Source organism: Mustela nivalis, assembly GCF_964662115.1.
Source record: "Mustela nivalis genome assembly, chromosome: 7".
NCBI classification, from domain to species: domain Eukaryota; kingdom Metazoa; phylum Chordata; class Mammalia; order Carnivora; family Mustelidae; genus Mustela; species Mustela nivalis.
This window is the reverse complement of record NC_139026.1, coordinates 130,728,817-130,755,048: the sequence shown is the minus strand read 5'-3', so window position 1 is coordinate 130,755,048 and position 26,232 is coordinate 130,728,817. Positions and strand designations below refer to the sequence as shown.

Below are 26,232 nucleotides of genomic sequence, written 5' to 3'. Positions count from 1 at the left end.
AAATAGTTCTTTTTTTAATTTTTTGAGGAATCTCCATACTATTTTCCATAGTGGCTGCCCCAGCTTGAGAAGCATCTTTGACTCTGCTCAGATGCTTATTGGTATTGGTTGAAAACCCTAAATTCTGCACCCTAAGCAGAAGAGAGATCATCTTGGTCTGGAAGAAATTTGGGGACAAACCCTTCTGACTTAATTTCAAAACCCACCCTTAAAATCAGTGCAAACCAGGTGGATCTGGGTGGCTCTGTTGGTTGGGTGTCTCACTCTTGATCTCACCTCAGGTTTTGATCTCAGGGTCATGGGTTCAAGCACTGCATTGGGCTCCGTGCTGGGTGTGGAGCATACTTTAAAAAAAAAAAAAAAGTCAGTGTAAACCAGAGAAGTTACAGAGGCTCTGATTTCATCAACCCTCAGCTCCCTTATATGTGACACACCTAAACCACGTCTACACAGAAAGCTCCCAAGCTCTCCAGAGTAAGCTTTACATTTAAGGTCTTTGGAAAATTGTATCATCTGTGATGTGTGAGATGCTGCCATTTTGTGAAATTTCTGCATGTACATGGTTGCCTCTTTCACTGCTGCATATGCCTGACAGCTTCTGAAAACATTGTCCAGAGTCACCCAGCCAGACAAGCCATGCAGAAAACCTACAAAGTGTGGGCACAGATTCAAGAAATAAGAGCGGGCCTCTTAGAGTCGAGCCAGAAGTGTAACTTCAAACAGAATTATCTTAATTAGCCAGCGTGGAAAAACAACGATGATGTTTGCATTTCATGCACAGCAAGGTTCTTACCAGCAGCCTGTGTTCTGAGTCTCCAGCCTATCTTTCAGGAACAAGAAGTGTCCCTGGACCTTGCAAACCTCTAGTTAGTAGGTTCTAGCTATAGCTCCTGCCTTCTGCCTTGTTCTCCCCCTCCCCAGCCCCCAGGGTATAATTGAGCATATCTCCCTTTTTGCAAGAAATATGAGTCCCCTCACTTTCCTAGTAAGGAAATAAATGTCCATGGGCATATACCTGGTTGGACAGGAAATAATGCCATTTCTCCAATTCTTTTGTGACCAAGTTCTGTGTTTTAAAATAAATATTTATGGTTGTCAATGTTCTCATGAATAGGCATCTATTAATCAGAGGACCCCCCCCCCAAAAAAAAAGAATGGAAAGAGTGGTGGGCAATGTTATTTTCCAGGGTCTGGGTGTTCTTTTGCCACTAGTCTCAAAGCTGTATCATAAGACATAACTTTAAACATTTCCTTGGCTTTCATTCGAATGCATTCATTAGGGATAGCTGTCTTGAGAGAACGTCAGAGAACACGTTGAACTCCATGCCACACAGGGGAACAGGGGAAGAAGGAGGGGGTGACCCAGGGCAAACACAGTGTTGGGGGGGGTCTGTGTCCTCTTCTGGTAAGCTGGCCATTGGGAGAAACGCAGGTCCTCCGTCTTCGAGGATGCTGGCAGGGCTGGGTATGGAAGGAGGGGTTGGAAATGGAGCTTGTAGGCTTCCCCTGAAGGCTTGGCTAATCCCTGAGGGACACACAGGGACCTGTCATGGTAGGGGACCAGGGGCCAGGAGCCAGGGAAGAAAATGCTGACATCTTGAAAGCTCCATTTTGAACACTTGAAGGAGGTCTTTGTCTGAATTGTAGAGCAAGAAAAATAGTATGGCCAGCATCACAGAATGTACCCAGAAGCGCTTCCAGATCAGACGTGTCTGACACACAGGAACTCGGCCCCAGTTCAACAGATACCTCATCCTACACCTTGTACATGTACTGTGTGGACTTGGGAAGGGAGCTGAGGCACTTACAAGCATGGTACCCCAGTCTTCTATCCCCTTTCTGCCCCTAAGATCAGCTCTGGATGTTAATGGGATATGGGAATGAGTGTGAGGTAAGGCTCTGACTCAGATTGCAGGGGGAGGTCAGAGGTTGGGTAGTCCAGGAGCAGACACTGAACCTGAATTGGGCGTGCAAGATATTTATTAGGCGTTAACGTCTGTGGAGAGGAAGGAAAGGAAAGAGAATTGGGCAGAAGGAGAAGTCCAATAAATGCAAGCTGAAAAAACCACCATGCACAGGAAACTCTGGACAGGGACTTGCCCATCACAGTTGTCCTGTGTCAGGCCACTACTGCTTGTCAGGACCAGCATCCTTACCACTTTCTGAGACATTAACATCACCCTGAAGCATGGCTACTCTGAAGTTACCTGTGATATCTTGTTTGGTGGGGCTTTCATAAACTGCACAGTGACAGAGATGGTCATCCATGTTCCATCCTGAGATGGACATGTTCTGGGCAGCCTCCCTTGTGACCGGCACACATGGACATCCAATGGGAAGGGACCACACAGACAAAGACTTGTCTCTATTTTAGACTAGCCTAGTCAGCAATGAACTTCAAAGCCTTCATATATGGAATGAATAAAAGTGTTTGCTAGCCATAGAGAAATAGTGGCTTTTTGTAAGCTTTCAAAATCACATATTTGAACAAGCACAAGTATTTGAAAACTTGCTATAATATATTAATCAAAGGCTCTTTCATTTTCTTATGTACAAGTTAGTACCTGCTACTTCCATTTGACTTTATCCTGCCTCGTGCAGTGGTTTTTGTCCTGTGAGCTACATAAGATGAGACTTTGGTAGGGTTTGGTAACAGATATTCAGAGAAAACATAGGAGTTGCTGGAATTTGTTTCCTTTCTGTTGGTCATCTCACGAGCTTTTCATGCTGCAGAGAGAATTCACCTTGAGGACAAATACCATATTTTGAGGGAAACATGAGCTTGTGATGAGACTTGTTTGAAAATCAAAGAGTCATTTTGTAACTAGGAGGAAAACACTCAGGACGAGCTAAACAGGCACAGTCCCATGGAAACATAATGCGAGTCACATGTGTAATTTTAAATTTTCTAGTAGTCCCATTTTAAAGGGTGAAATATATCTAACATATTACAATTTCAACCTGTAATCAATATATAATTATTAGTGAGACAGTTTTACATTCTTTTCTTCCAGGTCTTTGAAGGACAACATGTAGTTTATACTTCCCTCTTAATTCAGACTAGCCACATCTGAAGTGCTCAATAGCCAGAAATGTGGCTGCCATACTGGGCAGCACAGATTTAAACAGTACTTTCCGTGCATTAATTTTCCAAGCCAAGAAAGGGACCGCTTTCTGCCATCCACCCGCTCAACTCCTCCTTCACTTCTCCAACAGATAGTGCAGCCTCACTCTGCTGAGAGCTCATGGTTGGGGAAAGGAATAAAGGGGGAAGGACCATCCTTACTATGCTGGATGGCTTAGAGCTCTGAGACTTCAGGGTTTGGCCAGGCAAACAATACAAACTTTCTTTCATGGTGATGCTTTCCCGTGCTCTTTGGATAGGTCCTTTGGGACAGCTCTAACGTCCTCACCTAGTGTCTCTTCACTTTTCTGGAAGCCCTATTGTCTAGGACTCATCTCTTTCCTGCAGGCCCCTGCCATCTAGTCCACCCGGCATCCAACAGCATGCCTGGCCCCAATAATCTCTAGGAGTGCAGGCCAGTCCAAACCCAACAGGCCTGTCCTGGCTCTGTCATCAAAGTGATGGCCAGTCAGCCTTTCTCTTTCTGGGCTCCAGAGTTCAGTGAGACCTCAGGCCACTTTAGGCAAAGGTCCAACCCAATTGCTTTTGTCTCACAAATGCAGGAGACAGGCCCATACACCCCACATGATTCCTCTGAAACCTGGCCTCCTTAACCCAGCACAGGAAAGTAACCCCTTTTCCCCTCCATACAAAGAGTTGGAGTGGGAACTCCAAGCTGAACAGCCACCCTCTTCAAATAAATTCTTCAACAATCACCCCACAAAACTCTCTTCCACACTATAGCCCTTGTTCTCTAAGTAGGTAAGGGAGTTTAGTCATTGACAACTATCTCCTGTGTCCCCACTGTGAATTCTGCACTTGGTAGGGGTGGGAGTGTCTTGCCTCTCACATTGAGACTCTGATGTCCTCTGTCTAGTCCCCTCAGTTGACATCAAGGTCAGAAGAGTCTACCAGCTTGTTCTCCCTGCATTACCTTGTTTAATCCTAAGCTTATCATGAAGCAGAGGCCAGAATCCTTGTTTCACATACAAGAACACTGAAGCAGATAGAAGTTACATGGGTGGTAAAGCTAGACATTGCATTTAGGGTTTTCTGACTCCAATCTATGCCCTTAACTGCCACACAGGCGCCATAGTTTAAACTAAATGCAAATTGTTTTGAAATCAAATAAAATTAAATTGTTTGGGTTTATTTTGAATTATACTAAATGAAAATAAATACAACTTCAAGGGGAGCCCCGTTTTGTTGTAATGTGATTCTACTCACTTAAATACATTGCTATAAATCATGTTCCCAAACTACAGGATTCAGGAGCTCCATGGAACAAACATTGTTGTATACATAAGCCAAAGATGGCCTTCTGAGTCTTAACTCCATTATTTCTTTACTCAAGGCTGAGACTTGTTAGCTCAAAAGCCCACCAGTGCCAAATTCAAAATTTTATACATCTAATTATCTAAAAAGTAGCCACAATAAGCAGATTTTAAGCCATTTAGGTCCCATCTGCTTTGTGTGCTTCATAAAACCTCACCCCACATCTGCTGTCATTGGGTAGATAGAGCCTCATGGCTATAAGGTCCCAAGCTATTATAGCTGACCTTCAAGCTCTCTGACCCAGAAATTCCCCACCGTGGTGCTGAGTGACATCATCTAGACACAGAAGCCACTCTCTGGCCTCCCTCTCCCCTAGGAGTCGCTCTGCCCTCCTCCCCTTCTGGTACCCCACAATATAGCCTCTGCACAGACTCCTTTGGTAAGGGATTTACCCACATGCAACCCTAAGCACCACCCAGTAAAGCTAGTTGTGTGCTACTGCTTCTTGTGGTCATATGTTTTTCCTTGATCTGCGCCAAATCCATCAAACCCCAATAAATACATAGTAAATGGGAAAATGAATTTAGGAGTAGAGGGATTACTACTTTTACTTTTTTTAAATTACTTTCATTGCTCCTTTCTTATATTAAGCTCCTTAATACTAGTAGTGTCTATTTTCTCTCAGTTTGGTGGGCTCTGAAGGCTTGGAACATTTCTGAGTGTATCTGAGCACTTAATCTGTTCATTGGCTTACCTGAGATGAATCCCAAACAGCATTACCTGCTAGCTTAACCCTAAGTGCTAATATTTGTAAAACCATGGGTTTTTTAAAATTTTTTATTTTTTTATTTTCGGCATAACAGTATTCATTATTTTTTCACCACACCCAGTGCTCCATGCAATCCGTGCCCTCTGTAATACCCACCACCTGGTACCCCAACCTCCCACTCACCCGCCAATTCAAACCCCTCAGATTTAAAACCATGGTTTTAACATGTTGGCTTATGTTTCTAACATACATAAAAACTCAAAACCATTTCTTAAAAAGTGCATGTGTGAGCTAAAATAATTTTGTGCCACACTTTGGGAAACATTGGCCACACTCTAACTCTTCAGTGTGACTCACAAGGACCTTCAAAACCTTCTTTTTCTAACCTTTCCCCTTAAACATTTGAGCTCTGGAAATATGCTATATTTTCCCGATATGCTATATGCATTATGGATTATGCCATATTAAGTATATTCCCTTTGTCTGCCTAGGACAATCCTGTTGAGGTTTTGAGACTGAGCTAGTACATGATCTCCATGGGGAAGACTTCATTCTGCCTCACACTCCACCCTTGGCAAAACTTGGTCAGAACTCCAAAGGCTCCCCTTACAAAGAATACATAATGTGAATTTACACTTACCCCATTGGCTATTGTTTACCTTCTTTTCTCTTACTGGTCTTTAGACCCCTAGGAAGTCAGGGACTACAGGTTTTTTTGTGTTCCTAGTGCCTACAATAATGCCAAACACGGAGGAGACACTTAGCAAATGTTTTCTGAGTCACTGAGAGAGAGAACATATATCATGAAAATCATTGTTCTATTTTATTTTAGTTTTAATAGCATGTGTTGTCCTACAGTTTGCCTGTGGATGAGTGTATGGAAGTACAGAGGGAGAGAGAGGGAAAGTGAAAAAAAAGAAAGGATGAGAAGCAAAAGGGATCTCATGCTCTTTCTATGATGCCAAGTCCTTGAAAAATTATAGGCTTCCAGTTCAAGACAGAGAAATGAGTCTTCCTGTTTACTTCTCCTGTCTCCCAAGATCCCAGTGATATAGCAGGAATAATTTATTTTTTGAGAAATGAAAACATAACCAAGAAAACAGGAACAGAAGTTTGAGGAAATCCTAAATGAAGAAGCAGCAGGATAGGAAACTTGAAGAAAACAGAGCAGAGTAAAACATTAGCCCAAAGCAACCTTTCCCAAGGCAGTTCAGCTCATGACTCCCCAGCAAATGAAAAGAACGGGAGAGAGCTGGCCACTAACCCATAAATTAAAATGATAATGAGCTTTTCAGAACAGCTGAGACAATAAAATCCCTGCCCTTGCCCTGCTCTCCCCTCTTTCCAGAACATCCTGGTTTGTCAGGACAGAGGCCTTAGAACTGCCCTCTAAAGACACTCAGTAGCCTCTCAGGGCTCCTAGAATAGGGAAATAATTCCAGACACTCACAAGGGATAATAGAAGGGACAAAAGGGCAAAGCATCTTTGCCCCAGAATGTTATCCAACTCAAGTCCTCTGTTGGCCAATTAGTAGCAATCTTGATTTGGCATGTGGGGTTGAGAGAGCGTGTCTTGCCTCCTTGTTGGTTCCCATACAAACCCAGAGTAAATCCTGCCAGTGAACACAACCTGTCTATGTCCATGGGGTCCTGATCAGGCTAGTAGCAAAGATGATATAAAAGTCAGGGGTGGGCAGTGTCAGGAAATGCTGTTCCGTGGGGGCTTTCCTGTTCCTACACATCTTGCTGAGTATGCCAAGAATGCAAAGCCCTGACCAAGTATTTGCAGTAACTAACCTTGAGGAGTAAGATCATGTCTGCTTTGGGATAATAAGTTTTGCTTACTGGTTGCTATAAAACAGAAAGTTCCCGCAAGCTCAGTGTTTCTGGCTTGGAATATGATCCAGTTTGGGTGCAGACATTCATCTAGGCTCATCTGCTAATTGGGGCTTGTACTGATACAAACATGTTGATACTCTGGATACTGCTTTTTCATGAGTGTAAAGGTCTTTCATCATGACCCAAGCATCTTGTGTCAGATTGCAAGTGATTTACTCTTATAAATAGAGTAAAACTCCAGACCCTTCAGTTCTTGACATAAGTCTGTCTTTAAAATTATTTTTAATTCAAGTATCATTAACATACAATATATGTTAGTTTCAGGTATATAACATAGTGATTCAGTAATTCTATACATACTCAATGCTCACCACAATATGTGTAGTTACCATCTGTCCCATATATCATTATTATAATATTATTGACTGTATTCTGGGTCCTGTACTTTTTTTTTTCCTTTTCTGTTGTTTTTATTTTTTATAAACATATATTTTTATCCCCAGGGGTACAGGTCTGTGAATCACCAGGTTTACACACTTCACAGCACTCACCAAAGCACATACCCTCCCCAATGTCCATAATCCCACCCTCTTCTCCCAAACCCCCTCCCCCCAGCAACCCTCAGTTTGTTTTGTGAGATTAAGAGTCACTTATGGTTTGTCTCCCTCCCAATCCCATCTTGTTTCATTTATTCTTCTCCTACCTCCTTAACCCCCCCATGTTGGGTCCTGTACTTTTTATCTTTGTGACTCATTTATTTTATGACTGAAAGTTTGTACCTCTTAATCCTCTTTGTCTAATAACCCATCCTCCCCACCCAACTTGGTCTGACAACCATCAGTTTGTTCTCTATATTTAAGAGTCTGTCTTTTGGTTTGTTTTTTTCTTTAGATTCCATGTATGAATGAAATGTGGGATTTGTCTTTCTCTGACTGAATTATTTCACTTACCATTATATCCTCCAGGTCCATTTGTATTGTCACAAATAGTAAGATTTCATTTTTTATGGCCGAGTAATATTCCAGTATGTGCGTTTGGGGCGGGCAACCTATGGATTGCTTCTGTATCTTGGCCATTGTAAATAATGCTATAATAAATATAAGGGTGCATATATCTTTTTGAATTAGTGTTTTTGTATTCTTTTTTTAAATATTTTATTTATTGACAGAGAAAGAGAGATCACAAGTAGGCAGAGAGGCAAGCAGAGAGAGAGGAGAAAGCAGGAGGAGAGAGGAGGAAGCAGGCTCTCTGAGCAGAGAGCCTGATGCGGGGCCCGATCCCAGGATCCTGAGATCATGACCTGAGCCGAAGGCAGAGGCTCAACCCACTGAGCCACCCAGGCGCCCCATGTTTTTGTATTCTTTGGGTAAATATCCAGAAGTAGGATTCCTGGATTATATGGAATTCTATTTTTAATTTTTTGAGAAACCTCCTACTGTTTCTCACAGTGGCTACACCAATTTGCATTCCCATCAACAGTGTGCAAGGTTCCTTTTCTCCACATCCTCACCAACACTTGTTATTCTTGTCTTTTTTATTGTAGCCAACTGACAGATATAAGTGATATCTCATTGTGGTTTTGATTTCCATTGCCTTGATTATTAGTGATATTGGGCACCTTTTCACATATTTGTATGTCTTCTCTGGAAAAATGTCTATTTAGGTCCTCTGCCTATTATTTAAATGGATTGTTTGTTCTTTTGTTGTTGACTTGTGTAAGTTCTTTATATATTTTGGATATTAACCCCTAATTGGACATATCATCTACAAATACCTTCTCTCATTCAGTATATTGCCATTTCATTTTGTTGATCGTTTCCTTTGCTGTGCCCAAATTTTCCTTTGGTGTAGCCCAAATTTTTGCTTTTTTTATTTGTTTGTTTTTTATTTTTGCTTTTGTTTCTCTTGCCTGAAGAAATATATCTAGAAAACTGTTACTACAACCAATGTCAAAGAGACATTGTTTTCTTCTAGGATTTTTATGACTTTAGGTCTCACATTTACGTCATTAATCAATTTTGAGTTTGTTTTTGTGAACAGTGTAAGAAAGTGGCCCAGTTTCATTCTTTTGCATGTAGCTGTCCAGTTTTCCCAACACCATTTGTCTAAGAGACTCTGTCTTTTTCCCATTGTATATTCTTTCCTCCTTTGTCATAGATTAATTGACAATGTAAGCATGGGTTTATTTCAGGGCTCTCTATTCTGTTACATTGACATATGTGTCTGTTTTTGTGCCAGTACCATATTGCTTTGATTACTACAACTTTGTAGTGTATTTTGTAATCTGGAATTGGGTTACTTCCAGCTTTGTTCTTTGTCAAGATTGTTTTGACTATTTGGGATCTTTTTTGTTCCATACAAATTTATCTTTATTTTTTTAGTTCTGTGAAGAATGCTGTTGTTATTTTGATAGGGATTGCATTGAATTTGTAGAGTGCTTTGGGTAATATGGACATTTTAATTATATGAATTCTTTTATTCCATGAGCATGGAATATCTTTCCATTTGTTTGTGTTGTTTTTCATTTCTTTCACCAGTGTTTTGTAGTTTTCAGAGTATAGGTCTTTCACTTCCTTGATTAAGTTTATTCCTAAGGTGTCATTTTTTTTTTTTTTTTTTGCTGCAACTGTAAATTGGAAAATTGTAAATTTCTCTCTCTGCTACTTTGTTATTCATGTATAGAACTGTAACATATCTCTATATTAAAATTTTTATCCTATGACTTTTACTGAATTCATTTATCAGTTTTTAGAGTGTTTTGGTGGAGCTTTACAGTTTTCTATGTTTGGTATCATGTCTTCTGCAAGTAGTCACAGTTTTCCTTCTTATCAATTTGCATCCTTTTTCTTTTTCTTATCTGATTGGTGCATCTAGGACCAATGGTGAATAAAAGTAGTGAGAGTGGACAGCCAAGTATTGTTCTTGATCTTAGATGAAAAGCTCTCAGTTTTCCCACAATTAAATATGATATCAGCTTTGGGTTTTCATGTATAGCCTTTATCAAGCTGAGATCCGTTCTCTCTAAACCCATTTTGTTGAGATTTTTTGTCATGGATTGATGTTGTATTTTATCAAGGCTTTTCTGCATCTGTTGAGATGATCAAATAGTTTTTTTCCTTTGTCCTGTTAATGTGGTGTATCATGTTGATTGATTTATGAAAATGGAACCACCCTTTCATCCCTGGAAAAATTCTGCTTGATCACGATGAATGACTTTTTTAAATGTGTTCTTGAATTCAGTTTGCTAGTATTTTGTTGAGCAGGTTTGTACCTATGTTTGTTAGGGATATTGGCCGGTAGATTTCTTTCTTTTTTTTTTTATTTTTTTTTATTTTGATACCAGGATAATACTGGCGTCATAGAGTGAATTTGGAAGCTTTTTTCCTTTTCTATTTTTTGGAAAAATTCAAGAATAGGTATTACTTCTTTAAAAATTTGGTAGAGCAATAAATTATCACCTCACATCTGTCAGAATAACTAAAATTAACAACACAAGAAACAACAGGTGTTAGTGAGGATATGGAGAAAAGAGAAAAGGGAATCCTCTTGCACTATTGGTAAGAATGTAAATCAATGCAACCACTCTGGAGAACAGTTTGGAGGTTCCTCAAAAAGTTAAAAATAGAGTTACCCTATGACCCAGCAATTGTATTATGAGGTAGTTACCTAAAAGATACAAAAATACTGATTCGAAGGGGGACATGCACCTCGACATTTATAGCCACATTATCTACAATAGCCAAACTGTGGAGAGAGCCCAAAGGTACATTGACTCAGGAATGTATAAAGGAGATGTGCTATATATATAATGTAATATTACTCAGCCATCAAAAAAAGAAAGAAATCTTCCCAATATTACTCAGCCATCAAAAAAAGAAAGCTTGGGCGCCTGGGTGGCTCAGTGGGTTAAGCTGCTGCCTTCGGCTCAGGTCATGATCTCAGGGTCCTGGGATCGAGTCCCATGTCAGGCTTTCTGCTCAGCGGGGAGCCTGCTTCCTCCTTTCTCTCTCTGCCTGCCTCTCTGCCTACTTGTGATCTCTCTGTCAAATAAATAAATAAAATCTTAAAAAAAGAAAGAAATCTTGCCATTTCCAACAATGTGGATAGAGCTAGAATGTAAAATGTAAAAATGAGATCTTGCCACTTGCAACAACATGGATGGATATAGAGGGTATAATGCTAAGTGAAAGAAGTCCGTCAGAAAAAGACAAATACCATATGATTTCACTCATATGTGGAATTTAAGAATTTAAGAAATAGAACAAACAAACAAATCAAAAAAGAGACAAAAAAAAACAGACTCTTAAATACAGAGAATAAACGATGGTTACCAGAGGGGAGGTGAATGGGGGGAATGGGTGAAATAGGTAAAGGAGATTAAAATAATCTTAATGAGCACTGAGAAATGTTTAATTATTGAACAATTATATTGTATACCTGAAACTAACATAACACTGTATGTTAATTACACCTCTAAAAAAAGGAAAAAATATATATGATTCTGATTACATAACATTCAAACACTTGTAATACTCACCCAAGTTATAAAGAAGAAGAGTAATTATCTTTAAGGGAACACTGTGTGGGAAGGGTTAAGCCTTCTGGGAGCTAAAATGTTCTATAGCTTGCTTTGGTAGCAGTTGCTAGTGACATGGTTATAGATGTACATACATCGAATTTCTTTGAGCCAGCTTAAGATTTGTGTGCAATTTACTGAATGCAAGTTATACCTAAACTGAAAGGAAAAGAAGAATTAAAGTACTAAACATATTATTTAAAGGTATGTTAATTACTGGAAAAACCTTTTCAAAAAAAAAGAAGAAGAAAGAAAAAGAGCCAACTATCAGGACTGAATTGAGAAAGAAGAATTTTACTTTTTATGTAATGTAGTACTGTGAAATTTGAATTTTTTAAAAGATTTTATTTATTTATTTGACAGACAGAGATCACATGTAGGCAGAGAGGCAGGCAGAGAGAGAGAGAGGAGAAAGCAGGCTCCCTGCAGAGCAGAGAGCCTGATGTGGGGCTCGATCCTAGGACCCTGGGGTCATGACCTGAGCCGAAGGCAGAGGCTTTAACCCACTGAGCCACCCAGGTGCCCCTGAAATTTGCATTTTGCTTAACTGTGGTTTCTTGTGGCACAGAAATATTTTTTAACTTTGTAAAATGGTCTTTTTTATTATATAAATATTTTACATTATGTTGTATTTATACTATAATTTTATCACCTTTCGTATTATGTCATATTTTATTAAATATTCTCTCTAAGCAAGTAAAGCTATGGGTAATGTTTTGCTTTTTCTACTTTTCTATATTGTATGACTATATTCACAACTTCTAAAAATCAGAGGAAAAAAACTTTAAAAAGAATGGAATTGCCTACTTTGCTATGTTTAAAAGAAAAAAGGCTAGACCAATTTTAAAGAAAATTGTCTAAAAGTCTAAAAATCTAGACCAATTTTAAAGAGAATTTTCAGAAGAATGGTAGTAGTAAACTGTGTGTTTTAATAGCGCAAGGGCATTCCCTAGTTTAGATTTAATGGTAATTTAGTTCACCTCATTAATACCTAACAAATCAATAATTTTATTTAGGGTAATTGGATTAAGAGTAACAATTTAACTTTTTTCAACAACCTTTATTACAAAGTTGAAAGAATTTTGCTTTTTTTTTTTTTTTTTAATAAAAACCATCTCCATGAATAGAACCTTTTTCTGTTAAACAAATTTTTGGAAAAATAAGCTAAAAAATATTATGTCACTTTTGGGAGAGCTAAGAAAGAAAATTGTTTTGAAATTTGGTAGCATTACCACTGCTGCCTGTGCATGCATGCATATGTATAATTACTGCTTTCCATATAAAATTTCATTTTTAATTATTCACTATTTTCCTTCATAAAAACTTCAGCATAATTTAGCAAAAGGAGAACCCTTGAATTAATGAGATGCATCATTCTCATTTATCTGCTCTGTCATTTTTCTATAATTATATTTGAGTGCAGGAATTACTTTTATTTGACTTTATTTTATTTATTTATTTATTTTTTGGTCACAAACACACAGAGACTATTTGGAAAACATTTCAGGTGATGGTTCTTCAGCAGGGCCCAGGATCACCTGGGCAGAACCACCTGAAATGCTCTTTACATGGGCACAGCCCTAGGCTCCACCTCAGAACATCCTGAAGATGTTGGGAAATGAGGTTTTGGGGGCTTTCTCCATAAAAATTCTAACCAGGTACAAACTTAGGCGACTCACAGGCCATTCAGGTAGGATAAAACCAAGAGGAAGTTGAAGGCTGTTTGGCCTGGGGTCAGTTGGAAAAAGTGCATTTCATTTAGTCATTCATATTCAGTTTTATTTATTTACTTACTTATTTGCTTCTTTTATTTTCTTTACTTTTTATTCTTTTTTAAAGTAAGCGCTACGCCCAACATGAGGCTTGAACTCATGACCCCAAAATCAAGACTCACACGCTATGCCAAATGAAGCAGACTGGCACACCCATTCATATTCCGTTTTTTAAAAGAACACTGAGTTCTTTTAAAAGTGCCAAACTAAGCACATGTGCAGGCCACAGGCATCCTATGGATAGTATAGGGCCAGGCTATAGTTCAAGGTGGGGAATCTGTTCAGGACTTAACTGTTGGTGATCCAAGCACTCCCAACTCCTATTATGATGGATGGATTTTCCTACTCATAGATTTGTCATTAATTGCTCTAATCAAACACATCAGAGGAATTTGATGAGCCATCAAAGTGCAGAAGAAAAAAAAACAATAAATAAAAAAGAGGGGACAGATGATGAAAATGGAAAAATGAAAGAGGCAAAAGATAATTTGTTTAAAAAGGGAAGCATCAGTACTGATCGAAACCAAATTGGCACCGCAGTCTCAAGATCTTCTTGCCTGTGCTAAGGAAAAGCACACAGTATGTTTTGTTTTTATATAGAAATCCAGAGAAGACTGTTATAAAAACTGAAAATATTAAGCAGTTAGAAGGACCCAGATGTTTGTTTAGGCTTCTCTGGTCCTCGCGGAGCTCAGCTCATATTTCAGCATGAGAGCATGAAAGCGTCCTTGGCCCCCAGCCAGCGTTTGCATCACACCAAGGCAAGCCTGGATCAGAGTTTGTCTTGACAAACATTTTGTTAACTTATAATTTCTTTAGAGACATTAATTGAACCAAGGTGATTAAAACTTTTTTAATTAGCGCAGTTCAGGATGAATAACTCAGCATCTCTGCACTTCCCCAATGTGTCTAAATGTCTGTTAGATTCTAACCACCTGATCTATTCAATTTCCACCCCGCATCTTGGTTTATTGATGGTGTTTGCTAAATTTAAGTAAAAATTCTTCAGCAACTAGCACATAGGTTCTCTCATATGTTAACTTTAGACTGCAAACTCTAGCCTGAATTATATTCACGCTCTTTAATCCCCAACGGGACATTTAAAATACATGTGGTATTTCATGACACTTGAAACAAAAAAAATGTATTCAGGATTCAATTTATTTCAAAATATAATTTGCTCTCATTATAACTCCAGCTAATCATCCACCTCAATTAATTATGTATACTTAACTGCTATACCAATAATCGTACATCAGATAACTTTATCACAGCACAGTATGTATTTTTAATGTGCCAAAATTTTATTCTTGTGCTCTGGGGGCAATGGTTGAAGAGTTACAGACTTGAAAATCAAATAAAATCAAATTAAAGGGGATTTTTGAACTCACATTCCTGACTCCGTACCCTTTTGGTTCCAAGGCCACCCAAACAACTGTCCACTATTGTTGAAGCCAGGAGGAGCATCCAAATACAACTCAGGGCTTGAGTTCTGGGGCAGAAATTACAAGTTTAGAACATCACTGCATTCCAAGTTAGGACTTAAAAGCTGTGAAAAAGGCTTATTTCTATAGTGGACTGGGAGTAGAGACAATAGATTCCCTCTTGCCTGGAGTGAGAGACACCTGTGGTCTTGAGTTTGACACATTGGCCAGTAAAACACAGTGCTCCACCTACTGAGGGATTTCATATCTAAAGATATGAATCAGCCAAAAAGACCATCAAACATTTAGGAAGTATTCTAACTTAGAGGAGGCATGCTGCCAAATAATCAAAGTGGTTAGTCCTTAAGAAGGTGGACTTAAGTGACTTTAATGATAATTTAGGGGTTGTTGAAGGACATATAATTAAAGCACAATAGATGTTTCCTGAAAGGACAGAACTCAATTGTGTACTTAAAATTTAAAAATTCTACTAATTGAAAACAAATCAGTCACGGCTTAAAGTCTCCACCAGAGTTTAAATAGACTGAATGGAAAACATTCCACCACTGAGAGCAAATTCATGAGCCACAAAGAAAATAAAAATGACAAATTTTAGAAGTCCATAAAGAAAAGAATGAAGAAGGCTTGGATCTTTGATTTGGTCAAGATCACCAAATTAAAAGCCAGAATAATGGGAAAAGTTACCCATATCCTGAGGAACTTCCCCTAACCCAAGGAAGAAGTCTTACAAGCTTTTGTTCAAAGAGAACTGGTTACTGTCTAAGGGAAAGAGAAACAAACAAGTATCAGTATGAATCTTCTCATCTTCAACACTGCAAGTTAGAAAATAGAAAAACCACATTTAGAGTACAGGAAGTGATCCAAGAATCTACGACACAGCCAAGTGATGACCAAAGAAGAAGCATTTTCAACACCCAAAGAGCTCAGGGAAATATACCAACCATGTTCTCTTTCTGAGGAAACTACCTCGGAAAGAACTATAAACAAATTGAGTCAAAGAATATCTCAAGATAAGAGGAAATAAAAGGTACAGGGAGTAGAAGGGGCTTGGAGTCTTGTGATACCACAAGTTAAATCTAGATAGGTAACAATAATGTGCGGAAGTACTGGAGTGTGACTATTAAGTGATTGTGTACCTCACAGATGTTTCTAACACAATCAACCCTCTCCTTTTTCTGTCATCCTTCTTCACAAGGGAAGCATTATAAACCTGCTTTATAAAGCATTATAAAGCTGTTCTCATCTAAAACCCTTCTTTGACCTGCCTGTCTCCTACTCCTCACCTACCATTCTCTACCCCTCTGCTTAAAAGTCTTGTGAAAATCACCAATAGCCTCCTTACTTCCTTTAGCCATCTTACTTCATCTATTTGTAGCATAGCCATTGAACATGGCTATGGACATGGACAGTTCTCTCATTCATAAAAAACTTTCTTCTTTTGGATTTCATGACACCATACTTTGCAGGTTCCTCCCTTCCCACCTTGGGGCTGATTCTCAGGTTTCTGCACTTGCTCATCCTCCTTTGTTAGTGTGGACTAGAGTTAGCTACTGACCTCTTTCCTGGTTCCAGCTACATTTATTTCCTATGTAAGCTCTTCCATTCCCACGGCTTCAAATACCTATAAGCCAATGACTTCCAAAATGTTTAACACCTAACATCTTCACTGAACTCCAGATTCATATTCCAAATGACTTACTTGATACTCTATCTGGATATCCCAAGAAGAACTCCTGATTTCACACCCCACAAAAGACCAAAAAACAAACAAACAATCAAACAAACAAAAAACCCCAACCAAACAAAAAAATGCAAACAAAACAACTAACTCCTACTTCTTCCCTAGTCCTCTCCATTCATAGCACCACCATCTACCTAATTTATGAAGCCCCCAAATTAGGATTCACCTTCGTTTTTCTTTATCCCTTACTTCCCACAGTCAGCCAGAAAACATACTGTAGTCTCTACCATAATCACATCTAGAATTCATGGATTTTCTCTATGTCCAACACTACCACCTTCATTCAAGTAACCATCATCTTTTCAGGATATTTATAAAGTCCTTATCTCTCTGCTTCTACTCTTACCCAACTCCCACGTAGTACATTTTCCACATATCAGCCAGAGTGATCTGTTTGTAATGTAAATGAGATTATATCCTTTTTTTACTTTAAAATCTCCAATGAACAATCCAATTTTTTTTCATCTTTAGAAGACTTAAATAAACTATGATACATTTATATATTAGAGTACTCTGCAGCCATAAAAGAAATGAGAAATCTCTCCTATCTCTACACTACTATAGATGATTATTTGGTGAAAAAAAAAAGCAAGATGGAATAAAATAAGATGGAGAAAGTGTGGAGAGTATGCTACTATGTATGTAAAACCGGGAGGAGAGGTTTTTTAAAAATACCAATTTTTTTCCATTTTAACCATTTTTACTATACAACTCATGGCATTAATAATATTCTCAATGTCATGAAATCATCACCACTATCTCTTTCTGAAACTTTTCCATGACTCCAAGCAGAAACTCTGTAACTATCAAGCAATAACTCCTCATTCTCCCTTCCCCACAGCCTCTGATAATCTTTAATCTACTTTTTATCTCTGTAAATTTGCCGGTTTTAGTTATTTCATATAAGTAGGATCATATGCTATTTGTCCTTCTCTGTCTGGCTTATTTTACTTAGCATCATGTTTTCAGGGTTCATTCATGTTGTGGTCTCTATCAGACTTTTATTCTTTCTTGTGGCTGAGAGATTTTTCATTGTGCATCCACACCATATTTTGTGTATCCATTTGTACGTTGAGGGACACTTGTCTTGTTTCCAACTTTGACTATTGTGAATAATTCTTCTGTGAACATTGGTGCACAAATATCTCTTTGAGTACTTGCTTTTTGTTTTGGGTACATACCTGGGAATGAAATTACCAGATTAAATGGTAATTTTATGTTAATTTTTTTAAGGAACTAACAAACTGTTTTCCACAGCAGTTGTACTATTTACATTCTCACCAGCCAGGGATGATGGTTTCAATTTCTTCACATCCTCACCAGCACTTACCTCAAGTGGAAACAAAAATAAGGTTTTAAAATTATCTATGAGAAGAGAGGGAAGAAGGTGAATGTTATCTGTAGATCTACATTGTCCTGTAGTTTTGACTCTGTAACCAGGTGAATATGTAGCTTAAAAAAAAAACTTTAAACAACTTTAAAACAAGCAAGCCCCCCAAACAAAAAGCAAAATAAAGAAATGAACTTAACTACTTTTTAAGAATTTTTTATTTAAATTTCATTTAAGGTAGCATATACTGTATTATTCATTTCATGGGTAGAAGCCAGTGATTCATCAGTTGCATATAACACCCATTACTTATTACTTCAAGTGCCCTTCTTAATGCCCATCACCTATTACCCCATCGCCCCACCCACATCCCTCCCAGCATCTCTCAAGTTTGTTTTCTAGAGGTAAGAATCTCTTATGGTTTGCCTCCCTCCCTGTTTTTTCTTTTTTCCTTCCTTTCCCTATGTTCATCTGCTTTGTTTTTTAAATTCCACATATGAGTGAAATCATGTGGTTATTGTCTTTCTCAGACAATATTTCACTTAACAAAACATCCTCTAGTTCCAAGCTTTCATTCTTTTTGATGGCTGAGTAGTAGTATTCCATTATGTATATATTTGCCACCTCTTCTTTATTCATTCATCTGTCAGTGGACATCTGGGCTCTTTCCACATTTTGGCTATTGTGGACATTGCTTTTATAAACATGAGGGAACATATAACCCTTTGAATCACTATGTTTGTATCCTTTGCATAAATATCTGGTAGTGCAATCGCTAGATCTTAGGGTAGTTCTGTTGTTTCCTGACTTGTTAATTTAGCCATTCTGACCAGTGTGAGGTGGTATCTCATTGTGGTTTTGATTTGTACTTCCCTGATGCTGAGTGATGTTGAACATCTTTACAAGTGTCTGTTAGGCATTAGTATGTCTTCTTTGGAGAAATGTCTATTCATGTCTTCTGCCCATTTCTTTACTTGCTTTTTGTTTTTTGGGTGTTGAGTTTGGTAAGTTCTTTATAGATTTTGGATACCAGCCCTTTATCTGGTAAGTCATTTGCAGACATCTTCTTCCATTTCATAGGTTGCCTTTTAGTTTGTTTCCTTTGTTGTGCAAAAGCTTTTTATCCTGATGAGGTCCCAACAGTTTATTTTTGCTTTTCTTTCCCTTGCCTTTGGAGATGTGTCTAGAAAGAAGGTACTGCAGCCAAGGTCAAAGAGGTTATTGCCTTTGTTCTCCTCAGATTTTGATGAATTCCTGTCTCACATTTAGGTTTTTCATCTATTTTGAGTCTATTTTTGTGTATGGTGTAAGAAAGTGGTCCAGTTTCATTCTTCTGCATGTGACTGTCCAGTTTTCCCAACACCATTTGTTGAAGAGTTGCAGATGTTGAGCCACCCCTATGGCCCAGGAATTAATCCCACTTGATCATGGTGAATAATCCTCTTAATGTACTGTTGGATCCTATTAGCTAGTATCTTGGTGAGAATATTTGCATCTATGTTCACCCGGGATATTGGTCTGTAATTCTCCTTTTTGGTGGGCTCTTTGTCTGGTTTGGGGATCAAGGTAATGCTGTCCTCATTAAGTTTGGAAGTTGTCCTTCCATTTCAGTGTTTTGTAACAGTTTCAGAAGAATAGGTATTAATTCTTCTTAAATGTTTGGTATAATTCCATTGGGATACCATCTGGCCCTGGGCCCTTGTTTTGGGGGAGTTTTTTTTTTTTTTTTTTTTTTTAGTGCTTCAGTTTCTTTGCTGGTTATTATCTTCTCCGTTTTCTAATTTTTTCCTGTTATAGTTTTGGTAGTTTATGTTTCTAGGAATTTATCCTAGAATCCCAGATTGCCTAATTTGCTGGCATACAATCTCTCATAAGATTCTCTTATAATTGTATTTCTTCGGTGTTGGTTCTGATCTCTCCTCTTTCATTCATGATTTTATTTATTTGGGTCCTTTCTTTTTTCTTTTTGATAAGTCTGGCTAGGGATTTATTAATCTTATTCTTTCAAAGAAACAACTCCTACTTGTGTTGATTGAGTGGGGTGTTGAAGTCCCTTAATATTATTACATTATCATCAATGAGTTTATTTAATTTTGTTATTAATTGGGTTATATATTTGGCTGCTCCCAAGTTAGTAAATAAATTTTAACAATTGTTATATCTTCTTGTTGGATAAACCCTCTTATTGTGGTATAGAATCCTTCTTCCTCTCTCATTACAGTCTTCGGTTTAAAATCTAGTTGTCTGATATAATCTAGTAGTCTGATAGTTACTCCAGCTTTCTTTTGATGACCATTAGCATGACAAATAGTTTTCCACATTCTCACTTTCAATCTGGAGGTGTCTTTGGGTGTAAAATGAGTCTCTTTTCTCTTATAAGCAGCATATCTGCGGGTCTTTTTTTTTTTTTTAATCCATTCTGATACTATGTGTCTCATGATTAGAGGTTTTGCCCATTTACATTCAGAGTAATTAATGAAAGATATGAATTTAGAGACATAGTATTACCTTTAAAGTCACTGTTCCTGTAGATTGCCTTTGTTCCTTTCTGGTCTGTGTTACCTTTGGGCTCTCTCTGCTCAAAGGATCCCCTTTAGTATTTTTTGCAGGACTGGCTTAGTGTTCACAGATTCCTTTAGTTTTTGTTTGTCCTAGAAATTCTTTGTCTCGGGGCGCCTGGGTGGCTCAGTGGGTTAAGCCGCTGCCTTCGGCTCAGGTCATGATCTCAGGGTCCTGGGATCGAGCCCCGCATCGGGCTCTCTGCTCAGCAAGGAGCCTGCTTCCCTCTCTCTCTCTCTGCCTGCCTCTCCATCTACTTGTGATTTCTCGCTGTAAAATAAATAAATAAAATCTTAAAAAAAAAAAAGAAATTCTTTGTCTCTCCTTTTCTGAATGACAGCCTAGCTGGATAAAGTATTCTTGGCTGCATATTTTTCCATTTAGCATGTTGAATGTATCATGCCACTCCTTTCTGGCGTGCCAGGTCTCTGTAGACAGATCTGCTGCCAGCCTTATGTGTCTACCCTTGTAAGTTAAGGAACTCTTGTCCCAAGTTGGTTTCAGGATTTTCTTTTTATCTTTGAAATGTGCAAGCTCCACTATTATATGTAAAGGTGTTGACCTATTTGTATTGTTTATAAAAGGGATTCCCTATACCTTCTGAACTTGAATGCCTGTTTCCTTCCCCAGATTAGGGAAGTTCTCAGCTATAATTTGTTCAAATAAACCTTTGTCCCCTTTCTCCCACTTGTCATCTTCTGAGACCCCTGTTATACGGACATTATTTCACTTTATGAAATTGATGGGTTCTCTAAGTCTCCCTTCATGATCTAATAGTTTTCTTTCTTTCTTGAACTTCCTTATTTTCCATCATTTTATCTTCCATATCACTGATTAACTCTTATGCTTCATTCATTCTCATTTTTATAACCTTCACTTGGGACCACATCTTGGTAATAGCATTTTTAACTTCAGCTTGGTTAGGATTTAGTTCTTTCATTTCTACAGTAAGGGATTCTTTAGTGTCTTCTATGGTTTTTTAAAGCCCAGCTAGTATCTTTATAATTGTGGTTTTAAATTCTGGTTCAGACATCTTACTTATATCTGTGTTGATTAAATCCCTGGCAGTACTACCTCCTGTTCTTTCTTTTCTCATCATTTTGTCCAGAAAAAAACAACAGAAACAACAACAATGGAAAACAAACAAATGAATAAAACAAAAACAAAAAAACAAAAACTAGATCCTGGCTGTGTTTTGGTCTGCTTGTTAAAAGAAACTAGATCTCAAACTAAGAAAGAAAGAAAAAAATACACACACACACACACACACACACACACACACACAGACACACATATATATTTAAAAATAAAATACAATGAAAGGAAAGGAAACAAGAAATATACATATATAACATATAAAAATGAAAATTAAAAATAAAAAAAATTGAAAAAATAAGAAAATAACTGAAAAAATAATACTGAAAGACTAAAGAATTAAAAAACAAAGAACATTATATACTGTTTGCCTCAAGAGCTGAAGCTCTGTAGCCATTTTTTATCAGTAAACTTGGTGCAAGCCAGTTGTTTGGGCTGGTCTTCTAGGGGCAGGGCCTGTTGTGCTGATTCTCAGGAGGGCTAGCCCTATTATAAATACGCCTTCTTTGAGCAGAGGCAGGGCTCAGTGTCAGTGGCTCCAGATTCCACTATGTGGCGCTGTTTTGCTCCATGAAGGCTTTCAGCACCAATGGACCAGATGAATATGGTGGTGCCCCACTCTCTAGCCCCTGGCTCTTTAGTGAGCCCTCACAGAAGAGCAGCCACTCACTTTTGTCTCCCCGGTTTTTGTCAGAACTCTGTATTCACCTGGCCTGTGTTACTGAGAGTCTTTATCTCAGGCACACAACTGAGTTTCAAGACTCCAAATTTTAGACTTCTGGGGTGCAGACCCGCATTGTTCCTCCTCACTTCTGGTCTTTTGCTGTAGCCCATCCCAGGAAAGTGGTTTCTCAACCATGCAATGTTTTGCAGTTTATGGCAACATAGAGCAGATAGCCAGTGCCTGGACTCACTCTTCTCAGCCAGCTTTCCCACTTCTATGCCTGGAAACTTTGCAGCACTTAGGTACTCCCATTCTTCTTGTGACTGCAGGGATCCTGAGATCACACTGTCACACCTGGGTTTCTGCCCCGCTTTGCCACCAGAGCACCTTTAGGCCAGAGATGAAGCCTACTTTTACAGACTTCTTATAGTTCTGATTTTGTGACCTCCTACTTATAATACTTTGCAGTAGCCTCCTTAAAGCAGGCTCCCTCCCAACCACTACATTCTTAGATCTATCAGCCTGGATTCAGGTCTCTGCAACTCCTACTTTCCAAAAAGTGGTCACTTTTCTACTTGCAGAATTCTGGCATTTCTTTTCTCAGATCTCTGTTTGACCTCTCAGGTATTCAGAGTGAGTTGATAACTATAGAGCTATATTCGAGGGACCAAACTTGGGGTTCCCCAGTCCTCTGACTTCTTAACTCCTCACCCATGAAATTGACTGTTTACTGAATTGGTGGCGTATTCACATAAGGAGCAGTTAATTCAAGTACATCTCTTGTGAACTATCACCAAAGACAAAAAATATGAAGAAATTCTTAAACTGCTTTAGTAATATTGCTGATGGGGAGTGTTAGTTATTGTTATGTGAGATTGTTATATGAATGAATTGTGGGATAAAACAAATGATTAAATATGTTGATATCATTGGGAAATGGACTTAGTTGGACATGAGAGAAAGGAAATAGAAATCTAAGAGTTTAAGTAAAATCCTACAGTTTTGAAGTATCAATATAAATTCGTGGTATATGGAAGTTTCTTTTATAAAAGAATTTATTAGTTCTGTCTATGGGGCTGGAAAAAACATGCAACTCAATTGTAATGAGTACTGCTAGCATCCTAGCCTTAAAACATTCCCACTAAAGGGAACAAAAGTAACTTGGACAAATTGCTAATTCCAGATCTGGAGCAGGAAATTAGAGATGAATCTGGAATGCCTGATCACATCAGAAAGTAAGGAAATGATCAAAGACACTAAGGTCATGACGAAAGACTTTAGTCACAGCTTTAGGGACTTAAGATTGGAAAAGTCTGACTGGAAAGTGTTGTGAACAACCAAAAGTGGGATAATCCTTGTATCAGTAAAAATAATAGTGGTAACACATTTTAAAGTATCAATGAATTATTCAAATTCACAAGTCCATTATGAAACTTAAAAATCATTTCTCACTCTTGGAAGATGCAAAGTAACCAACTCATTATTTTAAAGACTGATAAATAAAGGCAAACTGATAATACCAAACATTCATCCTGCCTTATCTATACAAATTTACATTAGTATATTAGTTTGCTATGACTTTTGTAACAAAGTATCTTACTGGTTGGCTTAAACAGCAGAAATTTATTTCTCACAATTCTGGAGGCTGAATGTCCAAAATCAAAGTGTAATTTCTTTAAGTCCTCTTTCCTCAGCTTGCAAATGACCACCTTCTCACTGTGTACCCACACAGTTTTTCCTCTGTGTACCTATATCCCTGTGTCTCTATGTGTGTCCAGATTTCCTCTTCTGATAAGGGCAACCAGTCATATTGGATTAGCACCAGCCTTAACAGCATCCTTTTTACTTAGTCACACCTGTAGGGACCCTAACTCTAAATATAGTTACATTCTGAGGTGCTGGGGGTTAAGTCTTGAGTGTTTGAATTTGGGGGAGGGACCACAATTCAGCCCATAATATCTAAGGTAACCAAGCAACTTAGAGGATGTATTTCTTTACAGAAAAATTCTAGTTAATAAACAAAGAAGGTGTAATGGAATTAAATATGACTTTTTGCATTCTATAATGAATTAATATGCTTAAGCAATGGCTAATAACATCACAAGACAGAAAACCAGACATTATGTATCTCCTGATGAAATATTCTTGTCAGAAAAAAAAAAAAATCAAACCTAAATGTGAAGCCTCTGTCCCTAACTACTGATTTATAGGAACACTGGCAAAGGAGGAGAAGGATGTTAAACACCACCACTAAGGAAGCAATCAGCAAAATCTATGTTACAGGAAGTGCTATAGGCCAAGCAACCCAGTTTCTTCAGTAAATAGAGTGCAAGGGGAAAAAAGGGTGGGGGGGGGGTGGAATGTGTAAACATTACAGGGACTGAAAAGACCTGTCAAGCTATTGTGATATATGAATCTTCGGGGCATTCTGATTTGAACTAACACTAAGAAATAACTGTGAGACAATTGGGAATCCTGGATACTGATTGGATATCTGTTTATGTTAAGGAAATGTTATTAATTTTGAAGAGTGATAGTAAAAAGAATCCTTACCTTTTAAGAATGCATGCTGAAATATTTCAGAATGAAACAATTTCAAAGTATTTCAGAGGAGTGTAATTCCAGGTATGAATAAAACAAGATTGGCCATGTGTGGGGATAATTATTAAACCTGGCTGATGGATATATGAAGGGTCTTTACTCTCTACTTTTGTGTCTTTTTGAAATTTTCCTCAGTAAAACTTAGAAAATAAACTCCAAATGAGTTCCTATTACATTTGGAATAAAAGTCCTAACCCCTTACCTAGCCCCTAAACCCTTTGAAAACCAATTCCAAGACCAGTCTTGAAGCATGTAACTATTATACATGCAGTTCCTTCCGCCAGGAGTGCTCCACCCACAGGTCTCTTTACAGGGTCTTTTTTTTTTTTTTAATTTATTTATTTTTTATTTATTTTCAGCATAACAGTATTCATTATTTTTGCACCATACCCAGTGCTCCATGCAATCCGTGCCCTCGCTAATACCCACCACCTTGTTCCCCCAACCTTCTACCTCCCCACCCCTTCAAACCCCTCAGATTGTTTTTCAGAGTCCATAGTCTCTCATGGTTCACCTCCCCTTCCAGTTTCCCCCAACAGGGTCTTTTAATTCTGGTCTCTGCCCAAACATGAACCTTTACAGGGAGATCTTCTCAGACCTGCCTTGCTCTATACATACCCATCCACTAACTCTGTCACTTCTTATCATATAGGCTTCCTATGAGTCTGTTTTTCTTCACAATTTATTTACTTGTTTTTTTATCTAACTCTCTCACCATACTTGTATGTGGCTTGTGCTATACTTATACATGGCTGTATCTATAGAGCCTAAAGCAGTGTCTGACATACAGTGAGTGCTCGGTAAATATTGTTGAATGAATGTTTAAGTGAAGAGGTTGCCTACCAACTTGTGTTTTGGGTTTTTTTGTTTTGTTTTGTTTTTTTTAATCAAGGGAAACTTGATAAAGACCTGAAACCAATGTTATGAATTATCTTAGCAAAACCGAGGTGGTATTTTACTTGTTTGTTTTTTTGGTGGAAAGTGTTGGATGAGGGTGATCAGGCCAGAGAGAGACTGGGGAAATTAAAATGTCTTATCTCAGTGCAGAAGGTGAATGGGAAAAAATTGGCTTCTAGTTGGAGGAAGGAATAGTATTTGATTTTGTCATGTATATAAATAAATAATGGTTTAAATATGAGCATTAAAAATAGTGAGATAAAACATTGTACGTAAGCCTCTAAGGAAAAAAAAACAGTAAAAATAGTTAAAAAAAAATCTTTTGGTAAACTAGCAATAAAGGGGAATTTCCTCACCTTGCTAAAGAATATCTACAAGAAACCTACAGTTAATATCATACTTAACAGTGAGAGACTTGAATCTTTCCAGCTAAGATGAGGAACAGGGTAAGGATGTTCCTTCTTACCACTTCTTTTTATCATACTAGAAGTCCTCACTGATCAAATAAGACAAGTAAAGGAAATAATAGGTATTCAGATGAAGGA

At 38.0% G+C, this 26,232-nt stretch overlaps 1 long non-coding RNA gene across 3 annotated transcripts in view; it reads left to right on the top strand.

Annotated features, from left to right (window-relative positions):
- Window positions 1–26,232, top strand: part of LOC309870065 — a 171,170-nt gene that overhangs the window by 130,469 nt on the left and 14,469 nt on the right. The gene's annotated exons all lie outside the window — the stretch shown is intronic.